Here is a 12531-nt window from a genome sequence, read left to right as displayed (position 1 = left end):
ACAAGTGAGCTATGTTTTCCATTAGCTCTGCTGGCAGCCCCAGTGTCAGGACAATTACAGAAGGGTGTTCAATGCATACTAATTTGGTGGCAGAAATCAAGGAGATTTGATATTGCAAGATAGTCAAGAACTTAGTTTATTAATCACATTATTATAGTAACTATTTGGAAATTTCTGTTGTGATTCTGAATATTTAAAGCTCTATTTCAAATTATAGACTAATTGTTGTTTTCCCCATAATTCACTAAGGACAAATAATACTTTTATTTGAAACACACAAAATAACTACTCTGTTTGTCAATTCATTTGAGAAAGAAGACATAATCAATAGGTATTTAGATGCTGAAAACTGGTAGAAACAGTGACAAATTATAGCATTTAGAATACTTTAGGTGGCTAGAGAAATGTTGGCAAATCATCACAAGTATGTATCATGTCATTATTTTACTTCACAAGGTAAGTGTCCACTGGGGGTTTCCTAGAGCCTTCTCCAGTGTCTTCTTTTTTCCACGAGCAATTTATGCCCAATCTATTTGCAATGTAAAAGCAGAAATTTCATTACAGCTCCATTGGATATCAATTTTTGTCTCCATTTCATGGAAATGCTGATGCTTCTGTACACATCTTTCCCATCACATAATTTTGTGTTTCTATTTTTGAAGTATGGTTCCAATTTAATGAAATACAACCATATAGCAAACACACACACACACACACACAATCACCAACACACGCACAAAACTTTACCTGAAAAATTTTTAAAGAATGTTGAAATAGGGTTCTTGCAGTAGTCAGCTATGTTCCTTTTAACTTTATTTTCATGAGAAAATTTGATTAACCCGGTAATTGGCTTTTCACCGAGTGTAGTTCAGTCTTTTAAACTCCAAATATTAATATAGACCTTGAGAATGAACAGGAGTGATAAGATCTTCACATCCTCCCAGTGGACAAGGAGGCTTTATTATGTGATAATGAACAGTTGTGGTTTTTACATTCTAAACTTCATTCCATTGAAGCATTCTTCCGGTGCCTTTTGAATTCTTTTTCTTTCAATGGTGCTATTATAATATCAATAATCAGAACACCTTTATGTACTGATAAAGGGGCTTCTATTTTAAAAACAAATAAATGAATGATTGAAATTTTCTAGGTTCATAATATGAGTCAAGTTTAGTAAGTACAAACAAAATATTCAATCTATTCAAAATATTAACACTGAAAAGTAATAAATTGACAAAATTTTGCTTGTCTTGTTTATTCATTGGTTTGTATGTAATTATTGGTACAATGTGCAGTTGTGATATTCACTAAGAGAACATATTTGTGAAATATGGGTGAAGTTAGGGTTGTTATTATTAAGGTGTGGTTTAATGTAGAAACATAAACATTGTTTCAGAAATATAAAATAGACAACATTTTAATAGTATGCATAAATACACCTTAATAATTAACAGGAGTGATAAGATTTATCATATCAAAATATATATTTATGTTGACAAATATTTTTAAACAGTACATTTTTTCTCATCACATAAGAACTGACATATACACACATAATCACAGATACAGTTAAGAAAACATGCAAAGCAAAAAGAAAGCTTTTTATAATTAAAAATACTAAACCACGATTTAGTCCAATAAAAAGAAGTATTGGTTCTAGGTCTTCTACTCTCTTTGTACAGAAAAAAAAAACCAGGCAAGGTATTACTCAGATTGTGGACTTATGAGAAAATATAAAAATTATTTGCATTTTATTTGAAAATAAAATTCAGAAAAAATACTGTGTTTAGCAAAATAATTCGCTCAAAATTCTTCATTTGAAAGTAATCATGAAAAACTTTTTTATAGTAATGTATTTCTATTTAAAATATTTCATCATGGAACTACCAAGAGAAAAACCCATGATTCAATTATAAAAGAAAGAGTGTGCCATTTTGGGGTGTTAAAATTTTAACCTATAGAGCAAATAATTTTTTTAATTTGACTTTTTAAATTATTGGCTATGGTATTATTTATAAAATACATTTGTATATTACAAGGAGCCACATGTGACCTCTTCCCTGGGAGAGGGACAGCAGAGAAGGGGGGAAGGGAGACCCCGAATAGGGCAAGATATGACAAAATAACGAGGTATAAATTACCAAGGGCATATGAGGGAGGGGGGAAAGGGAAGGGAGGGGGTAAAAAAAAAGAGGACCTGATGCAAGGGGCTTAAGTGGAGAGCAAATGCCTTGAGAATGATTGGGGCAGGGAATGTATGGATGTGCTTTATACAATTGATGTATGTATATGTATGGATTGTGGTAAGAGTTGTTGGAGTCCCTAATAAAATGTAAAAGAAGAAAAGAGAAAAAAATGATTAGGGCAAAGACTGTACAGATGTGCTTTATACAATTGATGTATGTATATGTATGAACTGTGAAAAGAATTGTATCAGCCCCAATAAATTGTTAAAAAAAAAAAAAAAGAAAACACAAGGAAACCAAAAATTTCAGAGAAATGAAAAAAAAAATAAAATAAATATCAGTTTATTTATTTGATGCTTTTCTCAATAAAAATTTATATCTTTTAAATCATATTTAGAGTAGAAGTAATTTAATAAATCATTAAAAATATTTGAGTGAGATAAACATAGAAAATATGATATTGGCTAGTCGGGAAACCAAGAAAGAGAGGAAAACACATGGATCTTCCTACTAATCCCAAAGAGAAGGAAATATTTAGCAATGGGGTTTCAAGGTCTTTATTGACCTATCAACTTTACATTTTGTTCCTCCCTTTCCTACGGAATCTAAAAGTAAGACACCAAACTATCTTTATATTGCTCAATCTTAATTTTTTAGTGCTTTCATTTTCTTTCCTTGGAACTTTGAAAAAGTAGTCGGGTAAAGGTTATCTCTAATCCAACCACAAAGTTCCTCAGTGTACGAAAGCTCTTAAACCACATTTTATTTCTCTTTAGATTTTTAAAGTAAGCCTGTACATTCAGATGAAGTGTTTAGACAAGGACATTCTACCTAAATAAAATAATATTGAAAAGTATTGCTGTCAAAATTTTTAAAAGTGTCTAGAAGATCTAATCATTTCCACTACTGTCAGTGCATCCTTGAGATATCTGTTGAAATAATATGAGTTGGAAGTTATTGTTGTATAACAATTATGCTGTGGAGCCTTGGGAGAGTGTAGGTTACACATTGACATGCTAACCACATGGTAGTAGTTCAAAAGCACCAGTCACTTCTTGGGAGAAATATGAGTCTGTTTGCTCATGTAAAGATTTTAAAATCTCAGAAACCAAAAGTGGCACTTTTACTCTACAATATAGTGTCACTATGAGTTGTTACAGATTCAGTGGCAGTAAATTTTTTGTTTAGTGCGATATGCATAAAAGTACGGTTAAAGGACTTTGGGGTAAACTGTTCAAGAATGAGGCATGATAATCTCATTGGCAAATGCATTGTTAGAAGTTCTGTGTGGTGAGAATTCACATTTTACAATCCATCATTGCTATCATTCACCAAAACTTCTCTGGAATATTAATCTCCTTTATTCCTTAATTCAAAGGTTCTGGGAGTTGTAAAAGAAAAGTAGTAGTTAGAATATCTCAGGGTTTTGTTAACTATAGAACAAGATTCTTTGTAAAGAGTCTAATGGGTAGCTCAACAATTATTGTTTTCGTATTCCAAGAGTACACACACTTTCCTCAAAGCTTGTCAGTTTATAACAGCAACAAAAGCAATTTAAGGAATTACATGAGCTAAAAATTATTCATGTATATTTATTTTTCCCATGTATGATGGATTAGGGGACATAGAAAGGAAATGTCATTTTCATCTCATTTTAAAATTAAGTATGAATATGGAATTGGCTACCTGAAAGACCACTCTCAGAACAACATAATGATTCCATGTTCTGGCAACACTTTTTCCCCTCTTTTCTTTTATCCCTTCAGTGAAGTACTTTACACCTAGAGTTGGGTCTTCAATCTTTCCAGTTGGAGAGCTCATGTGTAATTGACAGTTTTCAAATTATGAAACAGTCAAAATGGTTAAGAAATATCTTAGATAATTCAGTAAAGGAGTGGCATTTTCGGGTTTAAGACAGTTTCACGTTTAAAAACGAGCGAGATTAAGTATTGGCTCATCTTGCCTCTGGGGAGTTAAAATCTAAATAATCACTAAACTACTTTTTTATGTAGGTTATAGATGATAAATGGCACTGTTTGTTTTTCTGTTATGTTAATGGTCCTCTTGATAAAAGGCCATATGGAGGGGCTTATTTCTTGTCCTGTTCTCATGAAAGGTTTCAGAGAAGGTATTTTCAAGAAAGGATTCAAATAAGGCTCTGAGAAAAGATTTGAACACAATGAGTTTATTAAAGGAGTCCTTCAGTAAGGAACCCTGAAGGGCCCACAGTGAATCAGATGGCACTGGGGAGTGGACATTGAAGTTTTTGCCCAGCTGATGTCTGGCCTTGAGACATTGATCGGCTTTCCCATGGGTCTTCGGCTATTGGTGGCTCTCTGGAGTGTATGTACACTCCAAAGCCCATGCTACGCATTTGTCCACCTAAGCCACGGGTACTTTGCATCATTGTGAGGATGGTATAAATAAATTCTTCTGCCCACACTCTTTCACTCTCTTTCTTCCCTTAAAAACTAGTGGTAAGGAAGTATGTCTTCTCTATCTTCCGTCTACCTTTGTGCTGGGAAGATACTAATAAAGGGATAAAGGAAATGTGACTTCATCAGTATTTACAAAAGACATTTTGCCCACTGCCCATTTCCCTTTGCCTGACTCTATCTAATATTGTGAAACAAAACATTTAGATTTCTTTCCCCAAAGCACCGAGTATCAAAATTACACAAACCCTCTGGCTCAAAAAAAAAAAGGAAACATCAAGGTTTTGTATTTAAAATGCAACCAATCAAACAACAACAAGAAGAAATAACCATAGCCGTCCAGTTGATTTTAAGTAATAGTAGCTGTAGACCCCACTCCATAGGGTTTCTGAGACTGTGAACAGTTAAGGAAGCAGGTGGTCCTCTCCTTCTCTCACGGAGTGACTGCTGGGTTTAGTTATTCATTCAATGCTTAACCTGCAGTGCCACCAGGGGTTCTTAGCCAAGTAACCAGTCACTATCAAAAGAGAAATATGAAAATAGCAATTTTTAACTAAAGGTAAGAGTATTTTGAAGCTCTATGCTATAATATGTACTTATGTTGATTACAAAAGCTAATCAACAAAGAATACGGAAAACACATAAGCCAAGTAGACAAATATGAATAAAAGAGTTTAGGCCAATTTATAAGGCCAATATATAATTCCAATCTTTTATAGAAAGCATGAAATATTTTTGTGGCATTCAGTATGCTAATGTAGTTTATTTTTAAAAATTAGATTTTCAATGGGAAATGTAATAATCACTTGCTATATGTGTTGGCAATGTTAAGTTTTTACCTATTTCCTGTGATCTTAGAAAACAGTTAATGTCTAAAGAATTCCACTGTCTCTCACCTTTCATTGTGTTTTTTTTCTTTAGTGAGCATTCTGACTTTAACCTGCTGAATTCTCTTCATCCCTGCTGCTGGGGAAGTGAATTATTAAATGGGTTCTTGTAGCCAAAAAATCTAACTCCAACCAAAGAACTTTTCTTTGCATGAGTCTGGTAAGAAGGTTGGGGAAGATACTGAGAGGGATTGTCTATGAGTAATTGTAATAATGATTCCCTGAATTACCATCCTGTTGTGTACACAATGAACCCTGTGAGAAGCAGAAGGGGGAGAATCTCATTATCACAAAGAGCCAGGAATGGATATATCCTCTGGACCCCAAATCACTGCACTGCAAAATTTCTGGAGCCAGAAAATGAAATGCATGGACTTTCCAGCCCACAGAACAAGTAAAGCCTAGCGCTTCTGTGTAGGAGGCGGGCTTTCACACTGGGGTGCCTCTGAGCCCTGAATGTGGGATGCTTGACCTGCTGATCCAAATAAGTAGAGCCGAGGGCCTTTGGGCTAAGGCTTCTTGGCGTGGGGTCCCTTCCTGTGGATGGAGCCGAATGTTATCCGGTTGAGGGTTACAGTGGCGCGCTGTGCCCAATGGGCATTGTTTAGCACACCTGCCTGAACGAACTTTGTAACATGTCCTGAAAAACAACCATATCCTGAGAATTTCTTACTTGCATTACAGCTGCAACTCCCTTAATTAACCCTTTTATCATGAATGTTGTCTGTAAGTTCAGTGTAACCATTGCAATGAATATTAGAACCTAGAGATAGAGAACACTAATTATATGGCACTTATATGGCACTTCTAGAATCCAGATATCACCTTTTCCATCTGACCGACTCAATACACTCAGATAAGCATAGGTCATTGATACACATCTTTGCTTGACCTTCTCCTAATATTCTCCAGAACTTAAGTATTTTCCCTCTAAAGTCACTTTAATTCTTTAAAACAAAGAAACAACCTCCCAAAATAAGCCAGTAAGAAAAGTTGTTACCAATTTCAGTTATAAGAGAAATAGATTCCTGTAACTGACCAGGAACTCTCTCCCCTTTACACACCTCACAAAAGCCATCTTGGAGGATACCTCACGTTGTTTGGGGTCACTCCATCAAGACGGGGGAGATGGAGAGAGACCATCCACTTGAGACTAAACAATATTGAGACAAGGAGAAGGAGAGACTTCCTGGAAAATCAATCCACGACCTGTGTAGAGGAGCATCTATGTTTCAGAGGAGACACGGATAGCTCTGCTGTCTCAGGGAAAGAACTGTTGTAGCGAAAATCTAGACCCCCTCTCCAAAAAAAAAAGAAAAAAACCTGAAGAAAATATCCCTTGGATAAAACAGTTAGTGTCTCTGGGTCCTGCTGGTGTGCTTCAGCAGGCACCCTCAGGGCCTTTGCAGAGAGCACCACACAATTTTCAGGGTTAACGCCTGTCTCTGTAGAGAAGTGAGATCCCAGCATCACAAGGTGTGGATCTCTCAAAGGAAAAAATAAAAGACTGCTTTAAGCTAATACAGCAACCACACTGTGAACTTTGTTTGCAGCTGGTTTCACAGCAGGTAGATAAGAGCACCAGACTCTTTTGTGAAACAAGTGTAAATTGTGAGGGCAGAGAATGAAGAAATGCAGGAAATAGAGAAAGGCTATCAGATAGTAAGCACATGGATTTGAGTGAGAGTGACAAGAATAAGGTCAATAAAACAATAAGACACCATCTGTTCACACTTATAAAGATCCAAGTCAGAAAAGGCAGGAATAGTCTAGACTTGGGTCAGTATCTAAGATCTAGGAGCAATGGATGACAGATGGTTATAGTTCTAATTGACTTCAGAGGTTGCACATCAAGCCAACTTTTCACATGCATTCAAATGCAACCAGTACTCCCTGAATTGAATAGCTGGCATCAGTGGGGTAAGGTTCTCTGTCTCAACAAAGGTCAAAGAGGAAGAAGCAAAAACATCTACTGATAACTGATGGAACTACCTGTAAATGTGATAAGCATATCAGCACATTTTTAACTCTAAAGGGGGAAATAAAACAAGTTTATAATGTTAGGAATGTCTTGGTAAGAAGATTTAAGAATGCTTCATACAATTGATGTATGGGTTGTTATAAGAGCTATAAGAGCCCCCCCCCAAAAAAATGATCGTTTAATACAAGAAAAGAAGTTTTAAGAGGCTAAGATTCAGTATTCAAAATGTCTGACTTTGGTTGAAGCCAAACATCTTCTCACCAGTACACCAGGAATTGGAAAAAACACTGTAGGCAATCCCACTAGAGGAGAGTGAATAACAGAATTGTAGCTCAATGGATACTGGATAGTGTAAGATATGACAAATGTCTACATATATATTATTTATATACACATATAAATAATTGTTTATATATATAAACATACATGTATATATATATATATATATATATGGGTTTGAGAGCAGGGGATGGAGAGAGTACATAAAAAGGAGCTGATATCAAGGAGGTCAAGAAGAAGAATACTTTGAAACAGATTGTGGTGATAAGTGTATAATACTGCTTGATGCGACTGAACGACAGAATGCTATGATATCAGTAAAAGCTTCCAATGAAATGATTTTAATCAATCAATAAATTAAAAATTTATAGCATCTGTTATAATCTAACTTAAAAAAAGATCAGGACTGAAATATATTAACATGGTTGATTTTGCTAAAAGAGTTTGATCACTGGGTGCTTGGTGCAGATCACTCTGTGAGCTACCTGGGTCCATGGCCATTTGTCGATTCTTCCTTCAACGTGGTGCTGGAATGAACATCCTTGAGCCAAAGGGATTGGCGGGGGATGGCATCAACCTCAGCAAAAGCCCTCAGGTAGTAACAGACGCGATGTGATGCCTCAAACCAGAGGCGCTGGGTGTCATTGAGCCATCTAGTTTCCCCAAATCTGCACCATGAGGGGCAGCAGTGATCATGAGAAGTCATCAGATTCTTTTCAGCTTAGAGACTCAGCCTGCAGTACCAGCAGGGCGGCAGTCTCTCAGAACATATTCGCATCGCTTAGCACTGATGAGCAGAAAGAAGAAAAGAAATTTTGGAAGGAATTGTGAAAGATATGGAAGTTTGTGGATCTTCAGGGCAGTGGAAGTTTACTGTTTACTCACCAATGAAAGATAAACCTAGTATTTCAGGCACTTATTGCTATGAAATTCTCAACAAAAACATCCAAAAACTAATCTTGAGTTTTCTCGATGGGATAAAAGAAAACATGGGAAATTTTTTAAAGAATTAAAATAGAAACAATAGAAGAAGAAAATGAGCAATTTAGTAAGGAGCTATAAATCTTAAATAAAAAACATCTAGAAATTCCCAAGCTTAATAATGAAATAACAGAAATAAAAAACACCTTAGAAGAAAGCAGAAGTAGAATGGAAACCATGGAAGGAAGAATCAGTGAACTAGAAGACAATGATTCTGAGATTACTCAGTTTGAAGACCAAGTAGAAAAACATGAATAGAGCATAAGGGTTCTGTGGGAATACACAAAGAGAAATAATATATGCATAATACTAGGAACTCCCGAAAAAGAAGAAAGGAAATGAAGTCTAGAAGATATTTTAATAGAAATAGTCATGGAAAATTTCCCAAATCTGGAACATGAGCTGATTATCCAAGATAGCCAACGAGATCCATATAGGTTAAACCCTAAGAGAAAAACCCCAAGACACATTATTTGTAGACTTAGCAGGTACAAGAACAAAGAAAGCCTTTTGTCAGCAACACAAAATAAGGGGACTGTCACTTACAAAGGAGCATCAATAAGATAAAGTGTCGATTCCTTACCAGTAACTATGCAGGCAAGAAGGCAGTGGTGTGACATTTACAAAACCTTAACGAAAATAACTATCAACCACAAATAATTTACCCAGAAAAACTATAATTCAAAAGTGAGTGTGAAATTAGGATTTTACCAGATAAACAAAAAGTAAGGGAATTAATAACCACCTCAGTAGCTCTACAACATATGTTAAAGGGAGTTCTCTAGAAGGAAAACATGTTTCCAGCCCAATAATCCAGTGTTGACACTAAATACCCACCTGATTACATATAATAAATTTACAATGAGATGGGGAATCTGAACTATATAATAGTAATTGACAATCAAAAATAAAATTGTAATTGACAAACTAAAATGATTGCATAGAAAAGAGAACTTTCAGGTATTAAAGGGAATATAAGTGGCTTGATAATAATTATAAAAAAAAATAAATTCATTAGAAAACTCTTCTTTGAAGGGGAGGGGATGTTTAATAAAATGTTTGACATAAATTCTCTATTGATAATTAATTGCAGTGAACATAAATGGATTAGATATTCTAGTGAAGAAATAGTGGTAGATTGGACTGCAAATATGACACATGTATATGACAAGGGGCACACCTTGAACACAGGTGCATAAACAGATTATTGTGGGGGTGGAGATACTTTACTATAACAAGTAAGCAGTAATAAAAAGCAAACAGTGGCAATGTGAACATATGAGAAGTTATAAGTGAGACAGATATATGAGACAGAAGGACATATAAAGAACCAGAAGACATGCATAATATTAACCATTTGGACTTATCAGATATAAAGCATACCACTCAACAGTAGCACAGTACACATGCTACTTCATTGCACATGTGTTTGGTGTAGACTATTTTTAGACACAGTAAACTTAAGTAAGTTTTTAAAAGTAAAACTTATAAGTGTCTACTTTGACTGTAATAGAATGAAACTATAAGTCGATAAGGAAAACTAAATTTATATAAACTAAAACACTATTAAAATTACAAATCCATTGTGCTATAAATGAAACCAAAATGAATATATAGAATCTTATTTTTTAATAAGAATATAGTCAAGGTGAAAATCATGAATTTATTGGATCTTGATCTTAGAGTGCACATCATTGTAGTAGCTTATGTGACAAATTGGGAAGGCTACTTAATGTGCTTTGCTGCAGACCCAAATATGATGGTTTAATTGCAGAAAGAACTTTTGGGATTGAGCTGTGTGTTGGCCTACTTTATTCACAGACCATTCTTGTTGAAAGAATGAGCAGACAGGTGATGACTATTTAAACATAGTCACTTGGCAGGAATGCTCTCAAACTGCCTGTTACTTCAAGTAAACAATTGGCAGTGTCCATTGACATGACAAAATGTAAATTACTATGCAGGAAAGATTGTGGATAACACTTTCCACAACACCAGCTTCTCTTCTGTTGAGATAGATGGTGACAGTAACTTAGGAACTTTTTGAGTAGTGGCATGCAAACATTTAGAAATAATGTGTATTGCATTGCTTGGTGAACCATCTTCCAGATGTTACTAACAAAATTATTCTAAGTGAATGAGTCCAAATGATATTAATGTAATAGTATAAGAAATAGTAATGTAAAAGTAATGCAATCGTATAAGAAAATGTATTGGTGAAACTATCATTTGTTGAGTTTGAGTCTTATATCAGAATTATACTCAGTTATTAAAATCTATACTCCAAAGTATACTCTGAAGTGGTCTTAAAAGTTTTCCTGCCTTCCTAAGGATTATGCTATTTTAACACCAGTCTATGTGGAATAAAATTTACAATACATACTTAAAAATTAGAGACTTTAAGGGGTAATGAGTTCGTTAATGAAAAAGGCAGTGAATGGTTGTACAGCTGCAAAAACCAGCACTATCATCATATTGTAAATGTAAAAACTTTAATTATGTATGCTCTCAACAAAGTAAAATTAGGGAAATCTTCCCTTTTCAACTAAAAAAAAAGTTTGATCACTGGATATCACAGAGTCTGGCAATATGACTTTTCCCAAGAGCACACTAAAAGATGCCTGGATGATGGCACAAATCCTGAAGGACATGAAGATTATAAAATATGAGCCAGGAGTTATAAATCAGATGTTGGAGTTTGCCTTCTGAAACATGACTGCAATTCTAGATGATGCAAAAATTTATTCAAGCCATGCTAAGAAAACAACTGTTGATGCAAATAATATGTGATTGCAATTCAGTGGTGTGCTGAACAATCTTTAACCTCTCCTCCCCCAGGAGATTTTTACTAGATATCACAAGGCAATGGAATCAGACCCCTTTTCCATTGATCATGACATATTCAGGTGCTAGATTGCCACCAGAAAGGTACTGCATAACTGCTCCAATTAAGTCCTAACCAAAAATGACATCTGCTTCTGCAGGAAGAATAACAAATCGGATGTTAAATGCTGGTTCTGTTACTAGAAGACCTAGTGCCCCCATAGTAGGCACACCAATCCCCAAAAAACATGATCGTTTCAACTCAAATAGGAACTCCAATGTCCCTTACAGGACAAAGGTTTATAGTAGAGAGGCCTACTTCACAGTCCCGTGCTGTAAATGCATTATTTTCACCAATCAGCAATTTAGAATATTCTGATTAATCCATCATTAATTTGGTCCAAAAACACTTACTGACACTAACGTGTTTTCATCACAAAAACTGCCACTGAGTCATCCATTCCATGGAGGAGGAAGGGGGTGCATGCAGATAAGGCTGCTGCAGCTGCTGCTGTTGCTGATGATGACTAGGATCATTTGTCATCCAGCCTTGGTATGCGACATATTTTCTTGGTCTTGAATCCATTGTACTTAAACAAGCATGCTGGATATTTTCATGTGACATAGAAAATTTAATAAACATTTAATAAATCAATATAATTATACTTTCAATTGAAGTCTATATCTATCTATTTATCTTTATCTATATCTATATCTATGTTTATCTATCTATCATGTATCTATATCTCTGTATTTGACCTTTGTTTCAGTGGAGTTGGAATGCAGACTTATACATAACCTTATTTTGCATTGCAATGGTCCTGCTCCCTACCATAACAATGATCATTTTCCCACTTAGATTTTCCCCCTCCTGTCTGTCTCTCTCTCTCTATAGTCATATTTCTTACAGAACCACCCACATCTCCCCAAAAAAGAAATTTTGAAAATAATATTAGATT

At 35.1% G+C, this 12531-nt stretch overlaps 1 pseudogene; it reads left to right on the top strand.

The window, feature by feature from the left end:
• Positions 1 to 8462: 8462 nt before the first annotated feature.
• Positions 8463 to 11989, top strand: LOC142440553 (transcription initiation factor TFIID subunit 9-like; annotated as a pseudogene).
• Positions 11990 to 12531: the final 542 nt, after the last annotated feature.

The sequence above is a fragment of the Tenrec ecaudatus genome, chromosome 2, assembly GCF_050624435.1.
Source record: "Tenrec ecaudatus isolate mTenEca1 chromosome 2, mTenEca1.hap1, whole genome shotgun sequence".
In the NCBI taxonomy this organism is placed as follows: domain Eukaryota; kingdom Metazoa; phylum Chordata; class Mammalia; order Afrosoricida; family Tenrecidae; genus Tenrec; species Tenrec ecaudatus.
The sequence above is the reverse complement of the archived record's forward strand: the minus strand, read 5'-3'. Positions and strand labels throughout refer to the sequence as shown.